At 35.3% G+C, this 14,883-nt stretch overlaps 1 long non-coding RNA gene across 1 annotated transcript in view; it reads right to left on the bottom strand.

The window, feature by feature from the left end:
- LOC121105723 overlaps positions 1–14,883 on the bottom strand; it is a 340,480-nt gene that overhangs the window by 232,082 nt on the left and 93,515 nt on the right. The window lies entirely within an intron of this gene.

The raw sequence follows: 14,883 nt of genomic DNA, 5'->3' as shown, positions 1-14,883 counted from the left end.
TATTATATATATGTTTATATGTATTATACAATGGGATATAATTTAGCAATAAAAAGAATGAAGTATTGACACATGCCACAATAAGGAGGAACTTTGTAAACATTTTGCGATGTGAAATAAGATAGACACAAAAAGTCATATATTGTGTGATTCCACTTACATGAAAATATCCAGAATAAGGAAATCCATAGAAACAGAGATTATACTCTTGGTTGTCAGGGGCCTGGGGAGGGTGGAATGGAGGGTGATTATGGTAGATGAGATTTTGGGTGTGTGTGTGTGTGATAATCCTCCAGAATTTTAGATAGTGATGATTATATGACATAATGAATATACTAAAAATCATTGAATTGTGTACTTTAAAAGTGTGAATTTTACAGTATATAAATTGTATTGCAACAAATAAATTGTATGAGAAAAAGGAATATTAAATCAGTCCTCTGATTTTTAAAGATTTTACCCCTTCAAATAGTTTGATATCTAGCATGCCTTCTTGGATGCAACTGGAATTTGTTTCACTTGACTTGAATATTTTAAGAGACCTTTTCCTCTGCTGACAAGGTTTCAGACTCTTCAGAGAATCCCCAGGACACTTTTCAGGCATGAGAATGGATTCCTTCTCTTTGATTCATAAGCTAAAGGCTCCCTTCTAATTTTCTAGCTCAAGAAGAGCTACTATAATTACTTTAAAATAAAAAGAAGTGTAAAGAAAAAGAAAGTAGGAGAACATTCATTCTGGAAAAATACAGATATTTTCCTTCCCAAGGAAAGATTTGGCCACATATTTTGATTTCAGCCAGAGAGTGCTTTAACCTATCTATCTAATTTCCCTGGTATTATTTTCCACCATGTTTTTTTCTGATGTTAGGCAAAAATAAAAAGAATAAATTTATCCTTTTCTTAAGCTAGCATAGTCAAGTATTAGAATCTGCTATTTCAGACAAGACAGAAATGTGGGTGTGAAAGTTGTTGCATTCTTAACAACCAGATCAGGGAATGGAAACTTTTTATGTAAAGGGACAGATAATAAATATTTGAAACTTTGCAGGCATATGGTCTTGCAACTACTCAGCTCTGAGGTTGTAGCATGAAAACAACCATTGAAGATATATAACGTTTTTTACAAAAGTAAGTGGTAGGCCAGATCTGGCCCATGGTCTATAGTTTGCTGACCCCTGAACTTGACAAAAATACTTGAGAAAAATTAAACAATTTGAGCAATTGATAATGAGTGAAATGTTCACATTTATAAGAAAAATGGTTATAAGTTTATATTCATAATAAGAATTGGTATGTTTAATATAATTTGTTTTATATTTTATTTTTTTAGTTCAAAGATCTGAGATTATTATCTAAACTTATAACCAGTTGAAGCTATTAATTTATTAGATCATCCCTCTTTTAGCCCCAATTAAAAAGTCACATTTTTTAAAATTTTTACAAGCTTTTATTATAATGATTTTTATTGATTTCATTATACAAACTATTCTTGTGAGAAGTATGTCAGGAGTCACTGTGGCTTCCATTTGATCCCTGGATCATGTTTTAAGGACCCTTTGTGTAATCTTAGAGCAATAGGAAACAGTGTGTAATCCCCACTCCAATCACTAACACTTCATTAGAAAGAGAATGTTTGCACATGTTCCAATGGCACAGCCAGAACAAGTGCAGAAGAGAAAACCTCACTGCTTCCATTTCTTATTTCTTCCCATTAAAATTCTTTGAGCTGATGATCAGAAACTAAAATTATGATGACAAGGTGGTTTAGAAAATTGGCAGCCATCAGATGTTTTTGCCAGTGTTTTGGAATGTTGAGCCACCATATGGTCTACCAAAGTCATGATAAATAATAGTCCTTCAACAACAGGAGTGTACCTACAATTGAATGATCTTTCTGCACTTGCCCCTATTGTGTCCTCACACAATTTGAAAAATGAATTCTGGTTGTAAACACATTCTGTGGAATCAAAGAAGAAATGTAAATGAACTATTGGAAATAGAATCCAATTTCACCCCAGATATTTCCAATGATTTATTAGCCCTTGTTTTCTTAAAGGTTTTAGCTAAACAATAGAATCTGACCTCATACCAAGGAACATGGCTTTAAAAAGTGGGACGATCAATACTCCACCTAAACCTTAAGGGAAGATTTTGTTCTTCAAGACAGTTAATATTTCTTAGAAATGATGTAACCAAGAATGCAAAAATGTGTAATATTTTATAAGCTAAATAGATCTCTAAAATTGATGTAAAATTCCTCAAAATGTTTGAAATCTGCTGGAGATTCTTTGTCTCCCCCCTCTTTATCCTTGACCCTGACATTGGTTGAAAAACCATTGTTAATTTGGGGAAAATATCATTTACCATGGAATCTAACATTCTGCTTAATATTAAGATTTGATAACAGAGAAATCAGTATCTAAATGCATAAAAATGCAGCATCTCAAAATGTACATTTTAGCAGATCCAAATTAAATCAAATATTTCAAGTTGAGCTATAATTTTATAAGGTATGATGTCTCAGTAGACTCAACATTTGTAAAAACATGTCCTTCCATGCTCAGTGTTAAGTAGTTGCAGTTTTAAACTATGCCTAGTGGTCAAGCAATATTCTAGAAAATTATACTATGATTCTGTTGTTTTTTTTTTCCAGAAATTCTGACTTCATTTTTTAAAAATTTTGTTTCTATTATAAATAACATATAAATGAACACATTATTTCATTCAGTTTTTCCTTTTTTATATTTCTTTCCTTTACAAAAAATCTCAGTAATTTAATATTGTGTGAAATATATGAATTTTTTGTAACTTTTGAAAATATTTTGCTAAATTGCATTTTAAAACTATAATAACTTACACTGGCACTACTTTGGATTTATTAGTTTTCTACATTTCTTATCATTGTGTTTTATATATTTTTTCCTTTTTTTTGCATAGTCAGTGTAAAATCATTCATTATTTTATTTAACAATGTTTTCTCAGTGTTACTTTGTGTCTGGCTCTAAACAAGAGACACAGAAAAGTACTGATTGGATTCTTATATTCTTACAAGAGCTTATATTGAATTCTACTCCAACGTACCTTGTAGTGTTGATTCGCTTCTAAGAAAACATAACATTTGTTTAGACCAAAAACTATTATTGCTTCATTTACATTAAATAATTCAATCTTCAGAATACCTTTGTGAGATTAGATAGATAGGTAGATTCCCATTTTTCAGAGGAATTAGAGAGCAAAGAAGTTAATGTTTCCAAGATTATGCAGCCAGAAAATAGTGTAGACAAGACCGAGACCAGAAGTCTGACTTCAGAGCCTTTATGCCTAATGTTTATGTTCTATGTCTCCTCATGATTATAAGCAGAGATGGATATTTCTCAACATACTATCTGTAATTGTTTTTAGATATCTTCTCATATTTACTTATTCAGATGTTGTTCTTATAACTAATAACAATTAATATAATATTTAAAGGAAATGATTAACGAACTCATACAGACCTGAGTTGGAATGCAGCCAGTGCACCTCTACCTTTGTTGTCTTGGGCAAAGCACCCAGTCTCTCTAACACTTCCTTTCCCCATCTACAGAGAGAAAGCCAGGCCCACCGGAAGGGTTGCTGTGAGGATCAAGCGGGATAAGAAATGTAAGCTTTTAGCTCATTGCCTAGCACATCAGGATGGTACACTATATTTGGTTTGATAATAAAAATACCAAATGACCTCAAATATTTGATAATAAGAATTTTACTACAAGAGGAATGAGGCATTGAAAATCTTGGCAGAGCACCGATACTGGGGCATCAGAAGAGTGTGGGGCTCTGGCCCAGCAGAGCCTCGCCCTGGGAGACAGGCAGGGGAGGAGGAAAAAAGAAAGGCAACAAGGCAAGTTTTGTAAATTTCAAAACTGCATCGATGGAGGAAACCCCTACACCTCAAAAATCTAAGATAGGCTTTCTGGACCATTGCTGTCTGGCTTCTGGCTTCAGACACGGCTATGATCAACAAGTCATGAACTGACAGCCTTGGTGTATGTGTCTCAAGGTGTGCTGGCTACTCTCCCTTTAACAAGGACCTCTGTCCTATGCCCATGGGTTTACAGGGCACTGGCACTGTTTTGTTGAATCCAAAGACAGTATTTAGATTGATAACATTCACAGTGTACCTATACTATATCAATGTATACGCATCTGTATAAGTGACTTTGACAGCAACTTACGACAACTTGAATTTCCTTGAAGAGACAAAAGTATGCTGACAATCGCCCTGGGACTCTATGGCACCTCTGTGATCTCAGTGGTTATTTAAAGATCATTGCTTGATGAATCAATGTTTCTAGGTCTCAGAGTTTCCTCAGGTGTAAGCCCAGATTTTCTTCTCCAGAGTCCTTCTTTACGTACACACATTCTCCTTCTAGACAGAAATCTGGATAAAGCTTTTTAGACCCTCTCCACATGGGAAGACATCCTATCTTTTCAGGTACATTAAGCCATGAGTGGATTTAAACTTCTCATTCTTCCTCCCAGTCCATTTTTTTCCCTATCCACAAAAATATGTGATTAAAAAGAAGATAGAGGGGCATAGCAAATTCACTTTCCATTCATATTATGGATGCACTCAATTCAGTAAAACAGGAAAGGAAGTTGGGGAGGGAGAGAGCAATCCTGTTTCATTGTCTTCTAATGAGCCTGGTCCTCATTGTCATCTCGTTCTACTCTGTAAGATGACGTACCCGTTTATGACTTCCTGACTGTGAAAGCTCTAAGGCCAGCCTCCTCTACTTCACCTCCCATAGAACAGATGTCCTCATGGAATGAAGTGAAGAGAGTGTCTACAATTAGGTTGTACAGAAACCATATTATTTGGCCAAGGGGTAGAACACAGTGAGAGCGGAGCCGGTAGACGTACCCACTAACATGACACAAGTCCCCATGATTTTGAGCAGTTTTCTAACACACTACTTTCATTTGAAACTTTAGAGCTAGCAGCACCAATAAAATGGACACCCACATTTTAAATCATTCTCTCCTTGTTAACAATCAATGCTATGTAAATCTTTAGCTTTCATGATAACTAAACTGGTTACCTGCGATGACCATAAGAAATTTTATTTAATGCCATGATTCCTATTTGAGTTTGAGAAAACTTTGTCATGTAGGGAAGACAAATCACTTTCCTAAGTCCACAGAGTCAATTAACGGCCAGCGTTAGCCCCACAAGTCGTGATCTTTTCCATCTCCTGCCTCTCTCATGTTGCCTGTCCCTTTTCCCCACATATCTCTGAAATTAAAACCAAGAAAGCTCTTTCTGCAGCTCGGTGCTGATGCTCCGTAGGTAACTGCAATGATATGACTTTCCAAATCCTTTTCTGACGGGGGATAATACAACTACAATCAAAATGAGGGAACACCATTGCAAAAGCGTGGGCGTTTCAAGAATGATCTCACACGAATGCAAAGACCTAGGGAGCTGTAATGGGCTGAGAGGATGACAGGGTTGCAGCTGTCTTTCAAAACAGTTCAACAGGGAACCTCAGAAATTAAGGGAACTATGCTGTAACAACAGACACCAAAATGGATTCTAAATGTCCTCAAAGAGCCAGTTAAGTGTGGTCGTGCTAAAGAGACACTGATGCCTGGAGGCTCGTATATCAGGAAGGTCTGCATCTGTCTCTGATGCAGGGAAAACAAGTGCTAGTCTTTAGGTCATCATCCTGAGTCCCTGACAGTATAGATGAGCTTACAGGAGAGGTGTAAGGTGCTGGGCAGGGACATGGGGAAGAAAGAATACACTTTTTCATTTTGGAGGGATGGAAGAAGAGGATAGATAGCAAAACCCATGAAGTGTATTTTCATTCATTTTCCTTTTTTTATTGTGGACTCAAACTGCATATCTCAGAATGATGTTGCATAGAGAACCTTTAAAAACATGTGCATTTTTTACATCATCCCCTTTTATCAGCCAGTCTAAAGAATATAAGAGTGTGTACATGCACGCATATATGCTTGCGCGTATGGATACATACATATAGATACCTACATACTTCTAGAGGCCTGGAGGTATATACACATATAGGTGTGTATTCACACACACACATCCATATATATACCCGTATCTGTAAACACATTTATCTTGAGTACCACTCAGATTCAAAAATTGTGTTTGATATCAGAAAACAGTAAAGACGCAAGCCCTGACCTCGTGGTGCTTATAGTCTGGTAAAAGGCAATAAAGAAATATTAAAATTAAAATATTAAAATTTTATCAATGTGTCAAGAAGAAATACAAAGGTGATCAATTCTAGTTTATATGTTGCCATAAAACTAGTCTATCATATAAATATGATAAAAATATGTATAAATTTATTGTCTTTATTAATAATTTGTAAACTATTGATGAGTTATAAAAATATTTCAGATTCTTCATGTCTTCCAATAATAATTGGTAAAAAATAGCTCTCAAAAACAAAGTCCTAGATAAGCCACAGAGAAGCTTAAAAATGAACATTAATTCTGCAGTCCTCTGAAGAGCATGAGATGGTAGAAAGAGAAACAACAGTGTATGTGGTTACATAGACCATGAAATGTTTAAAATTTTTAAAAAAGTGAAAAACTAAGAAAAGTATTTATAGATATATGAGAGATCAAATGTTCATGTTTTTAATAGATGTAAATCTCAGGCAAATAAATAAATAAAACCTATTTAAAATGTTCAATAGACAGAAATGAAAAGGTGAGTTTTTTTCTGAAAAGGAAAAAGCAATGAATGCATATAAAAATTCAAACTCACTCTACAGAGTACATTGTAAAATATAATAGATTATGTTTTATGTAATAACTATATGCCATTTAGTATATATTAATAATCATGTTTGGTAATGTTATGAGAAAACCCAAACCTTAAAATTAGAGTGTAAATTGCTACAATTTATTTAGAAAAAAAAGTGGCAACTTGTATCCAAAATCCTGAAACATTTTTACATTGCCACTTCTGGTAATCTTCTTCAAGGAAAAATCTTTAGCATAATGTAAGAAAAAAATAAAGATCCAATATGAGGCATAGAAAAATAAGAAAACAATCTATTCATTTCGAATTTAACATAATGTTTAAGAGCTTCAAGTAATCAGACAGATTTGAACTAGAATCTTGACCTTCAGCAAATTATATAAACTTCTAGAACTGATAGAAGTTGTCTAGCTTGCCACATATTCATAAATTCTGACTGGTGTGTTTCCAGATATTCCAGGTGAAGAAAACAGCATCCAGTGTAATAACAATGTTCCAATTTATTTGATTCTTTCTATCAATGAAGAATAGCTTTTGTTGAAAACTCACAGTAACCTCCCCCTTATTTGGCTATAATTTTGCCACATGCCTGTGCCAAAACCACACAATATATCACCAATTGGTTTTGAAATGTGCAAAGGCAATTAAGTGAAGAAAAGATAGTCTTTTCAAGAAATTATGCTGAAAATGTTGAACCACCGTATGCAAAAAACCAAAAACAAAACCAAAACAAAAAAGCAAAACCTTCAACCAACAGTTCACACTTCTTGCCTTTTAGAAAAATACACTCAAATTTGGATTTTGTAAATTTGCTTTACACGTAAAGCATACAGCTTTAAAACTTTTAGAAGGAAATGTCTTTTGTGGCCTTGAGTTAGGCTGGGTTGTTGCACAGGACACCAAAATCATGATCAGTAAAATTTTTGAAAAGTGCTAAATTTAACTTCATAAAAATTAAAACTCTTATTCTGCAAAACATTCTTAAGGAATGGAAAAACAAGTCACGAGCTGGGAGAAACCATTTGCAAATCACACATCTGACTAAGTTTTTGGTTTTGTATCTACAACTCAAAGTACTCTCAAATTCAGTAATAAGAAAACAAACTGCGATAAGTCAATAAAATGAAATGTGCAAAACATTTGGAAGACACATCTCCAAAGAAGTTATACTGATGGCAAATAAGTACAGGAAAAAGGTGCTTCACATCATTATCCATTAAAGAAATGCAAACTAAAACCATAACGTGATACCACTATGTAGCTATTAAAATGGCAGAAAGACAGACAGATGGAAAGCAAGCAAAGAAGAAAGAAAGAAAGAAAGAAAGAAAGAAAGAAAGAAAGAAAGAAAGAAAGAAAGAGAAAGAAAACTGAAGGATTCAGAACAACTGGAAATTCTACATATTGCTGGTAGGAATGCAAAATAATAAAGTCACTTTGGAAATAAGTTCGGCAGGTTCTTATGATGCTGAACATATACTGACCATCCAACCCAGCAGTCACACCCTTAGGTAGTTACATAATTGAAATAAAAACATGTACATGAACATTATACCAGTCTGATTTGTAATCACCCAAAACTGGGAACAATGCAATTGTCCCTCAACTGGGAAATGGATGACCACACACACAGTGGAATCCTACTTAGCAATAAAAAGGAACAAGCAAAGCAATAAAAAGGACATTCCACAGAAGCATGAATTTCAAATGCATTATGCCCAGTGAAAGAAGCCAGGTTCAAAGAGCTACATATGTCTGGCTCCATTTATGACGTTCTATTAAGCACAAAAGTATAGCCACACAGGACGGGTCAGCGGTTTCCAGCAGTTAGGAACAGGATAAGGCATAGCGTGAGGAAAATATGAGGAATGCTGGAACTGTTCTATGTTTTGATGGGGTTGTGGTTACATAATTCTATGCATTTGTCAAAACTCAAAAAGAGTAAAAACGATAAACAAAAAAGTGATATGAGTTTTATATTCTTCTAAACTTCCGCATGGATGGCTTCCAATGGATTCCTAATCAGAGTAGGGTTTACTATCTTTTACTTTTTAATTGTTTTCTCAATTTATATTTTTCCTTCAGGCAGTTGTCAATTTGAATTTTAAAAACATAGAACGTATTCCACGTTGAATAAGTTTCTAGCTATATCATTGTGAAGATACAATTTTTCTGAACCGAATTTTCTCATCTCATAATAGGTATAACAGTATGTGGCTGACAGTACAGATTTTAAAAAATTTTGTATATACATGGAGAATAACTAGAAAAATGCAAGGCAATATTAATATTTTCTTTATATAGTCAGCAAATATTAATGAAGGCTACACTCACTAGAAAACTTTATCTGTGTCAGTTCACACATAAGTAAGGAAAATGAGGAATGCAGTTAAACAATATTAATGAATCATGTAACGAGTCTAAAAAATAGACCAATGGACTTTAGGGAATAATCCAGAATTGGCAGAAGGATGAATTAGATAATTTAATATGTATTTTCCATGTCTGATTCACATGGTTATGTAAGCAATAAACTTATTTCTTCTATCATTAGGCCAAGAACATGCCAGATAAAAATATGGTTCTTTGAAACATGGAGATAATTTAATCTGAAAGAAAATTATAAGAGACACATTGTAATGTGTCTTGCAAAATAAATAAACTTGCTTTAAAACAAAACAAAACAAAACAAAACAAAACAAAAAAAACTTCCCTAATCTAATACTAGGGGTTAATTTTACAAAACAAGGTAACTAATCTCCGAAAACCGGTAATGCGGGTAGAAAGGACTAAGTACAAGTGTAAAAGCAGAATTCACGCTTGGCCCTAGAAGGTAATCCCCTCGGTCTTTTATCAAGGTCAAGTGAGCACAAGAAATTTGCAGTGTCTCCAAATCCACAAAAACATGCAGCTAAAAAGCCACGCCTAACAACACCTGGTAAATATTTCACCCCAGAAACTGAAAGGTGATTTGGGGTAAGCCCGCAAAGGTGGATGATTGCTATTAAGCTAACAGGGAGTTATTTTATTTCATAATTATTTTCCTCTTAATTGTGGATGCAGAAAAGAATTTAACACAGGCGAGAGACTTCATAACATTACACTGCATCGAGGAGGGAAAGAGCGGAGAGAGGGAGGGAGGAAAGAAGCAACGTAGAGACGCAATACCTGTCTCTTGTTCGTATTCCCAGAGGAAATGTTTTTAAAATTGAGACTTCCAGGAGAATATTTCTTGAAATCTATGTATCAGGGAAAAAAAGATACTGAAGAGCTGCTCAAAATTTGTAAATAAATGTATTTCCTCGGATTCCCTCAGGCCTGAGTCCCTCATTAGAGTTCAGAATGATCAATTCAAGTAAACACCTCCCACACTCTTTCCTTCCTGAGACTGCTTCTCTGCTACTCCTGCCTAAAAACGCACTTCCTCTGGAAGAATCCACTGCCGGCAATCCCCAGCAAGAAATGCGACTTTTCTTCCCTAAGCGACTGGCTCCTGCCTGCAGACACGGGGCTCGCCTCTCTGCTCCTGCCCGGCGGTGGTGCTGGTACAATCCTACAGGGCAGGGGATCTACAAGCCACTAGCTCCAGGAAGGAGAGAGTAATAAGCTCACTGAATCCTTTAATGTGAAATGGAAAGGTCTGCATCTGGCCAAAAAGTAATTCGAAACATGAAACCATATTATCTTTGTTTTATTCAGTCTTCTATAGAGTCCGCTGCATGGTGATCTCAGATTAAAGAGACAGATGTTTATTCGTATTCTTTTCAAATTTTTTTTGCCTTATAAATGTACATTTGAGCATAAAAGAAAAGTTGGGCTACATATATTATTAAAATTTAATGCATGAGAGAATTTTAATTTTCTTTTCTTTTCTAATCAATACCTTCTTTTGATCACCATCCCACTTCAGAGAACTTGAGAATTTTATTTTAATACCACGTTAACACATGCCTATTTTATTTTATACAATACTGAGATAAACTTGACTATGTTTCAAAATTAATGTACCATAGCTATTCTTGAAACTAAGAAAAGCCTTTCCAAACTTGAAAGGAAAATTCTTAAAGAAAGGGTGATTGACAGGGATGCACTTTGAATTATCAAAAATATATGAAAGTAGAGGTTGAAGTTTACCCTGGAAAAACTATCTGCCTATATATGACAAGCAAAAGTTAATCAAAATTTTAAAATAAAGAGTTTTTAAAAGTGAAAAAAAAACCACAAACATATCACTAGAAAAACAACAAAGATATAAACCGGTTGTTAACTAAATAAAATTCATCGTCACTTTCAATGATGGAAAAAATTCAACATGGGAATAAAATATTCCTTTTCATCTACCAGGCAGTCAAATATTAAAAATCAAATGATTAGTGCTCCTGAGGAGACAGAAATCAACACGTTATAAACTCATGCATGCACACTTAGTAATACTATAATGACTTCTAGACAAACCACTTAGAGGCATACACTTTAAACTCATCACTGTATTTGACTTGAAGAGGTGAGACAGACAGAAGAGATTTAGTCCAAGCAGACGAGACTTGTATGTAGTGTGTTAGCTTTTTCTTCCTTTTTGCTTCCTTCTATTTTAAGAAGACATTCTCTTGTAGTACTCGTCTGATTAAAAATTGACACAAAAACATGCAAAAAAATTCATACATTATGATGGCATATGTAACTCAGTACTTAGTAATAATATATGCATGCCAGTCACAGCAATCTGGAACCAAGAGAGACCCACACATGAGGACTAGGCAAAGTTGACAAAACTATAGGAGCCTGCCAGGCACCTTGGTACAGTGTCCAAAGATGCGCCGGCTTCACCTTCATTCTGGATTTACCCGGCGCTAGGTTGAGATGGCATTCATTCAGATGAAGAGTGCTACGGCGGGAATGCCAGGTGTCAGTCAAAACCTAGGAGTCCGTCGGGAAGACTGCCATCCATGAATCTGTACACAGCTGTATACCCTGCCCTTGGCTGAGAGGTGGGAGAGGGACTCAAGTCAGAGGAAGAGGAGCCACACAAAGGCACAGTAGCAGAGATCCTGAGACTAATTGCAGGATAACTGTATGTCGGGTAAGGGCTCCTAGGCAAAACTGGAGAAGAAGGCTGATCCCTGGTCCTGCAGATTAGGACCTCACTTAGTCATTCAGGAAACACATACTGGTATCTACAGATGACCCAGGCAGCCCGGAAATGTCCCCAGGTTACTGGAGTACAGGTGTCATTATAGCAAGGTGACCTGGGGAGCAAGTTCAGAGGTATGGCTTTAAGGCCAGGCCAGTCCCTCGCAGGTCATGTGTTCTTTGCCTCCATTAGATAGTAAGACAGGGGTCAGGACTTGGGTGTACAGGTAGAGAACCTCGTGGACAGATCCAAGAGGGACTGGAGAAGGAAGGAGAGGCTGGAGAAACATATCTGGTCATGCCTACATTCTTTCTATTTACAAAACCAATACAGAGTATTGTAGAAAAGCAAGTAGTAAGTAGAAAGCAAGATTTCATCCTTGCCCTACCCTGTCCCACTTCTAATAGATGACCTCTTTCAAACACTTCTGAGTTTAAGTCTTGTGATGATTACTGTATCCAAATTCCAAATAATTTCATTTTTGTCTTCATGTGTTGATTTACAAGCCCTGGAATACATGTCTTTTCACTGTGAAAAAATGAGGACTTTTGCTTATGATACTCTTACCTACCTTGCTGTGTAAGTTCTGTTAATTTCAATCTTCTATTGGCCACTTTTTATATATTTTTTAACAATTTTAAATTGCTATGCCTTTTTCCAATTTTGAGCATATATAGTCTCTATAATTTAACATGTATCAGACAGTTTTAGTAACTGTCACAGCAAACAAATGGGCAGTCTAAATGGCTGAAAGATAACAAGTTTTATGTCTCGCCCACATCACAACTTCTCGTACATTTTCTCACTTCGGGTTCCAGACTGATGGGGAAGTCAGTATCTTGAAACTCACAAATTGACACACAGAGGAAAGAGTTTGGCAAGTTTCAAACTAGTAATTAAGTGCAGTGGCCTCGAGGTAACACTTGACACCTTTGCTCAAAACTCACAGGCCAAAGTTGTTAAAAGTTTAAATTCATTTTTTTTTACATTTGTCTTAGATCTCATAAATACACACAAGTATCAGTTGGGAATTTTCATTTGAGTTTTACAAAAACAACAAAATGAGATCAAATTACCACATTTTAGGAACTATATTTTTAAACTAGATCATTCTCTAAGTAAAAATATGTAGATGTAACTCACTTTTTGAAACCAACTAATATACTATAGTTGTGCCATCCCAAATACAACTAGCCACAAGTAGCTATTTAAATTTTTATTAATTAAAATTAAATAAAGTTTAAAATGGAGCTCCTTAGTCATACTAGCCACATTTCAATTGCTCAAAATATCCAAATATATCTGATGTCTGTCATAGTGGATGGTGCACTTAGAACACTTCCATCACTGAAAAAATTCTATTGGTCTGAGCTAATCTATTGTATGAACACATAATAATTCATTCAACCACCTATTAATTAGCAGATTGTATCCTGTACCATTCCACATGAACAAAGCTGAATATACATTCTTGATCATAATACCATATGTATTGTTTGATTTCTATTGGATAGAATCCCAAAATGGGACTGCTGGATCAAGAAAAAGTACACACATTTTAAATGTCAAGAGATATTGTAGATTTAATGTTCTCAAGATTCCACTGCAAAGTATTCTTCTGCCAGCAAGTGTATCAGAGGACTCTGATGCAATCAAAGCTCCAGGCAACATTCTTCTTTTTAACTGTTTTCAATCTACTGGGTTTTCTTAAAAAAGATTTTTCATCAATATTTAATTTATACTTCCCTCACCTGTAGTTAGGTTGAGAACCTTTTCACTGTTTACTGGTAATTTGCATTGCCTCTACAAAGAACTGTCTGTTCATAGCCTTTGTATACTTTGCTATTGATGTGTTTAAATTCTTACCAATTGGCTGATTGTTTTTTTAAATATATTAACGTTTTTGCCATATGTACTTGTTTTCACTCTGTTTATTGTGTTTTGTGAACTTTTTTGTGTGTTTATGAAGTCAAATTATCTTATCCTGGATTTTTTTTTTTTTAAGATTTATTTATTTATTTGAGAGGGGAGATGAGAGGGGCCGAGAGAGACAGGGAGAGAATCTCAAGCAGACTCCCTGCTCAGTGCGGGGGCGGGCGGCAGCGACAAGGGACTTGATCTCATGGCCCTGAGATCACAACCAGAGCCAAAATCAAGAGTTGGCCACTTAACCAATTGAGCCACCCAGGCACCCCTCTTATCCTGGATTTTTATCTAGACTTTAATACCTCTACTGGCTGGAATTTGGCTTCCATGTTCACCACTTCGCAAATTTTTCCCGTAATGTCACCAGTGGTGGTCTACTTGACAAATGCAATAAATATAACTCAGTCTTTATTTGACTAATTGTTTCTGATGCATTGACCACTCCTTTCTTTTCGAAACTTCTTACTTTTTTGTCTGAAGCCAATCTTTATTTTCCTTCTGTTTTGACCACCCCCTTCTCAGTCCCATTCACAGATACTCTTGTTTCATTTTTTCCCCCTCTTTGTAACATTCCTTCGATGATCTTTATTAGTCCTATTGCTTGACAATCTTCCATGTGTTATTGATTTCTAACCTGATAATCCTATCTAACTTTCTCCCTGTAATAATTAGCTGCCTTTTACAAATCTCCATTTTGGAAATTTTCCTGACACCTGGAATCTAATGTTTCATAAATAGAACACCTTGTCCTTTATCTCCTTCTCATGCTCTTATCTCAAATCTATTCCCTGACTTAAAAAACAATCGTCTATGCCAGAAACCTGCAAGTCTTTCTTCAAAATTTCTTTATCCTAACCCATTTAAATCATATGTCCCACTAATTATGTATCTTTTTTAGTATTCAAGTGTGTCCCCTTGGCTATTACCCATTGCTATTGCCTTAATTCAGGCCCCAATTTCCTGTCTGATTGTTCCAATATCCTTTAATTATCTTCCTAACCTCCATTTTGTTTCTTTCCAATTTATTTTCTATACTAATTATCAT

The sequence above is a fragment of the Ursus maritimus genome, unplaced genomic scaffold (genome assembly GCF_017311325.1).
Source record: "Ursus maritimus isolate PB19 unplaced genomic scaffold, ASM1731132v1 scaffold_29, whole genome shotgun sequence".
Classification (NCBI taxonomy): Eukaryota; Metazoa; Chordata; class Mammalia; order Carnivora; family Ursidae; genus Ursus; species Ursus maritimus.
The sequence above is the reverse complement of the archived record's forward strand: the minus strand, read 5'-3'. Positions and strand labels throughout refer to the sequence as shown.